The sequence below is a fragment of the Alosa pseudoharengus genome, unplaced genomic scaffold, assembly GCF_046254945.1.
Source record: "Alosa pseudoharengus isolate Yale_2024_CS ecotype anadromous, Long Island Sound unplaced genomic scaffold, YU_APseudo_1.1 YU_APseudo_1.1_scf_23, whole genome shotgun sequence".
In the NCBI taxonomy this organism is placed as follows: Eukaryota; Metazoa; Chordata; class Actinopteri; order Clupeiformes; family Clupeidae; genus Alosa; species Alosa pseudoharengus.
The window spans coordinates 18223144-18228143 of record NW_027468685.1 but is presented as its reverse complement, the minus strand read 5'-3'; the positions used below and the strand labels follow the sequence as shown (position 1 = coordinate 18228143).

Genomic DNA, 5000 nt, shown 5'->3' with positions numbered 1-5000 from the left:
AGAGAAAGGGAGAAACTCGTGACTGTATCCTCAGTGGGTGTAAGCTAATTAGCATTCATTAAAACACACAGTCTATTGTCTCCTGCCTCAATTAATCATTAGCCAAGTATTCGATTATCATTACATTACAAATCCTGATGCAAAAGAGATAATTCATTCTAGAAGCATCCACGAATGTGAACGGCCCATGAATACAGTACCTTACATTACATTCACATTATATAACATTTATCCATTCTTCCTATACCCAAAGAGATTTTTCAATACCAATTACCATACACTTAAAACATAAACAAAATGGCAAGGCCACAAAACAGCAGGCCAATACAAATACATGCTCACATCCCTTTTGTTTTCCCTCCATTTAAACATGTTCAACATCTGCCTACCCTACAATGTAAACAGTTTTATTGCTACAGTTATATAGACCTTCCTCAGACATACCTGCGCTTGCAGTTATTAATGAATGACTCATTCCCTTAATCTGCTGGTTGAGTACATATTGAGTAGGTTGATTAGGCTAGGGACTGCTATACTGTCTGCAGCAGAACACTCTTGTTTGTTGCTTTTGATTTAAAATAGCACCAAAGCTTTCACCTAGGTCTGGGTGTTGGCTAATTACAGCAGAGGAGCTGTCAGACAGGCAGACGGGAGGATATAAATAGCACTTTTGTAGTCTGTGATCTCAGGCAGATGAGCAGAACTAAGAAGCTATTAGGACAAAATGAAATATTAAAAATGGAATATTTGCAAGAAGCTCAACAGAGAGACCAAGACTGGGAAAATGGGCAGGGATGTGTCAGTGGTGATGTATGGCAGAGTAAGGGGTTTTAATTGGACGTTGGTGTGTGTGTGTGTGTGTGTGTGTATGTGGACATGGATGTGTGTGTAGGACTATATTATTGTGTGTGTGTTTTTATTCGGGTGTGTGTGTGTGTGTCTGTGTGCACATTAGGGATGCAATGAAACACGGTACATTATCGAATCGAATGATACGCCCTCTGCGGTTCAATAGGCAGACATGAACCACGATAATTCAGTACATCTGTCATTTATAATTTCCAAAAGTTGCTCATTGTGCAGCAAACTGCACGCATGTTATATATTCACAGAACACCTCCAGAGAACCAGTGAATCTGTATACAAAAGAGTTTGAGAGGAAAAAAAACTCAACTACTCCAATGTGAATGGAAAGCTTAGCGACAGGTGAGACAAAGAAACACATTTTGAATAGTCACGCCATCTTTCATATCCGCTGTGAGGGAATATTTAGGATTCTGGTATACATTGAAGATTGTAAAGATACAGCCCACAATTACTTTGCTAACCCAGTCAACTGGTGTGGACACTTCTAACATGATGTTGCATAATGCTGTCACCCAGCTGTATTCCTTACTACGAGTGCAGCAGTGACAGTCTGCTTCTTAGAGAAAGCAGGCCAGTCTTTCCCTGTTGCTTCTTAGAGCAAGCAGGCCAGTCTTTCACTGTTGCTTCTTAGAGAAATCAGGCCTGTCTTTCACTGTTGCTTCTTAGATGCTGTTCCTACAAAGGCACACGTCTCTCAAATTTAGCAAAAATGAAACTGCACATCGGATCTGCTTTTAAGTTTAATGGGTTCCTCCAGCAAATTCTGTCCACCAAGTTTCATGAATAGCCTCGTCGTCTTCTCTGAAAAATCAAACCCACTCCAAAAACATAAAAGCACCAAAACACAAGCCTAGTCTCCAAGGTAGGCTTACAATAAAACTGAGAGGTAATAGTCATGTTTGCGACGGCTATTTGGTGCTTTCAATATGACACGTGATGTTACGTCATAGTCAGTTGTAATCAATAATGTCAGTTATACTGTAATACTGTTATACTGTAATGTCCCCTTCCGCACACATTTAGGCAGCAAAGTAACTTTTTAATTCTATGAAACTTGAGCTCTCGCTGAAGCAAATCAAATCTATCCTATTGTAGTACAAATAGTAGAAAGAAATCTGGCCTAGTCAGTCACACTGCCAAACTGTGATACATCCAACTTACGTACAACTGTGGGCAGATGTGGTCATCCCTAGTGCACAAGTGGTCATGTGCTTATATGTCTGTCTGTGTGTGTGTGTCTGTGTATGTCTGTGTGTATGGTCATGTGTGTAAGTCTTAGTGTGTGCACACACACATACACACACACACACACACAGATGTTAGCTTTTGTGTTTGTGCCGCTCTTTTTAGGCTTCAGGTGAGGTTATTATTCCACCGGCTTTTGGAGAGCAGTCTGGACACGGGGAACTGATAAGCTTTTTTTCTCTCTTAAGACTGCACTCAATCAAGAAAAGCACACACAGATAAGACCCCACTGAGTCACCAAGGCACACCGCCACTCTGACCTCCCCCAAACAGACTGCAAACACCGGGGCCGCTCTCGCCCTCCCTACCCCCCCCCCTCCTCTCATCCGCGCTGCCATTTACTCGGAGGACAGAGCTGAACGAGTGCAATGGGGCTAAACCCACATCCCACAGACAGAAAATGGGACAGAGGGAACGAGAGTGGCTGATAATGTGGCCCCACACTAGATTTCTGTTTTTTTTTTCTAGCAGAAAAGAGGAATAGAGAGATGAAGGAGAGATAGAGAATGTGATGTGAAGAAAACAGACAGATGGAAAGATAGAGAGAGAGAGAGAGAGAGAGAGAGAGAGTAAGAGATGGGGAGAATGGGAAAGCAGAAAGGTTAAACTCATTTCTAAAAGCTTGAGACAGAGAGCCGGGCGACTCCCGTGCCAGATACTGTGACAGCTGTAGGTATGTGGAACTGGAACTAGAACACCCCGTTCCTCCAGCTGCTTGTTGACCACAGGAGTCAGAGGAATTTCTCTCACACTCCCGATGGACCACGGCTTCCAACTTCCAAACACCTGCTCAGGTGAGGGTGCTGCCCCGCCCCCTTTTACATCCGTTGCACTGCTTCTCCAGGCGTGGTGAACATGCAACTGCAGTCAGCTCCACCAAGATGGCCTCTGACCCTCCCTCATCAAACCCTAAATACTGGGGATGCAGCTGAATCCGAATACAGTATACGCTATTCGGAAAAGCATGAGTAATGGGACATGGACGGATACCAAATCTACCCGAATATACGCTTATTTTTTTGGAAAAAAGTCCATTGTACAGTGCATTAACCACTGTTTCCTCAAAACACCTCACAAGAGGTCACCAGACAAAATGCCGGTTTGCAGCATCTGACTGATTTCAGAAATTAGACTAGCCTACCTCAACTTCAATTGAAAAGAGATTGCAATATTCGCATCACAATGTTAATATGGCCATTCCTGCCAGGCTATCACTCACAGGAGTGCAAAGCTCCTCCTTCTTCAGATGTCATTTATTCAAGCCCATTCCCCAATAGCTTTTAACCTTTAAAACATTAAAGCCAGTCCGAATATAAAAAAGTGACGTTTTACCTTGCATTCCAGTACATGTAGATACTGTATGCTTCTGATGTAACATGCTGTCAGTATCAGTAAAATCAGTTCAATTTCAATACCTGTATTCAATATTTGTAGGAATATCTAGTTTAATGTCTGTGCCTTGTCAGGGAATGCATGAACACAGCCTCTTGTAGCATTAAATGCATCTTTGGCAGCTGCTCCTGGCATGTGTATGAACTGCCAACACAGCTTACACTTCGGTAAGACAATGGTCATATCAAATCAGTGACCCACTGAGTGTGGAATAAAGGATGCATAATTCTATGCCCATAATAATGAATTGTAGTAGTGAGTAATTGCCAAAAAAGATGATTATTAATCATATCCATGCATTAAGAAGGATGTTCTTTCAGTTTGTTATGTATTTCATTCACCATGTAATGTACTGATAACATTTTTCCTTTTTTTTTGTTTTGTTTTTTAATTCCATTGTGAAACACTGTTTTCATTTCTAAACTATTTTGTTTCCCAGTTTTTGATTAAAAAGCATCATACTCTTAGTTAATTCCAGGTGCTCAGGAATCAGGAAGGCACAGCTGGCACACAAAGCACAAGGTGCAGAGTGCGCTTAAGCGGCACACAAAATGCTCACTGCCAATCCAACACAACAGAAAAAAGCCTGTCCTGTCTGATCACACCCTAAGTTTGTTTACCCATGCTGTGTGCATGTCTGTGTATGTACGTAATCAAATGAAGAACCTAAAGGGTGCTAAACAGGGAGCAGTTTGCCGCTTGTAAAATACAGTTTGAAAAAAAAAAAACACAATGTGAATGGCGTCAGGTGCTTTTCTGCTTGGAGTTGAACTGTTTTTCAATTCGAGGCACTCAGGGCGCCTATGTAAAAAAAAAAAAAAACACGAGGCTCAGCAGGCACACAAAAGCTCGCCCAGTGTGCTAAAGCAGCAGGCAAAACATTTACTGGCAAATACAAAACATCAGAAAAAGAGGCACCTTTCACTGCAGCAACAGCGTCCAGTCTGATCGCACCCTAAGTTTGTTTACCTGTGCTGCGTGCATGTGTTTGTATTAGGGATGCACCGAATCCAGGATTCGGTTTCGGATTCGGCCGAATATTGGATTTTTTGACGGGGTTCGGTTTCTGCCGAACCTTAGAATTTTTCCCCACCGAACCGAACCCTACGCTTACACTATGCGCGCTACACTGGTCGACGTCATGACGCCGCCTTTGATTATAGGAAGGTGTTTACGTAGGCGGCCCGTTCGAATGCAGTAGCTCAGGCTGTGTGAGTGAGAAAGTGAAAATGGAACTCGTGAGCAGAAAAAGTGTTGTTTGGCAGTACTTTCAGTCCAAAGAAGGTGATTCTAGTCGAGCTACATGTTCAATTTGCAGTTAAAATAAAATAAAATTAAATATACACTGCTGTGGATGTTATTTACTTCATAAATCTGTTTACTGTGTTAATGGACTGAGGATGGAGTAGGATTCGGTATTCGGTTTCGGATTCGGCAGAATCTTAACCAGTGGATTCGGTATTCGGCCGAACCCCAAAAATCTGGATTCGGTGCAT

The 5000-nt window shown here is 42.3% G+C and overlaps 1 protein-coding gene across 1 annotated transcript in view; it reads right to left on the bottom strand.

The window, feature by feature from the left end:
- Positions 1 to 5000, bottom strand: part of khdrbs3 (KH domain containing, RNA binding, signal transduction associated 3) — a 107828-nt gene that overhangs the window by 32043 nt on the left and 70785 nt on the right. The gene's annotated exons all lie outside the window — the stretch shown is intronic.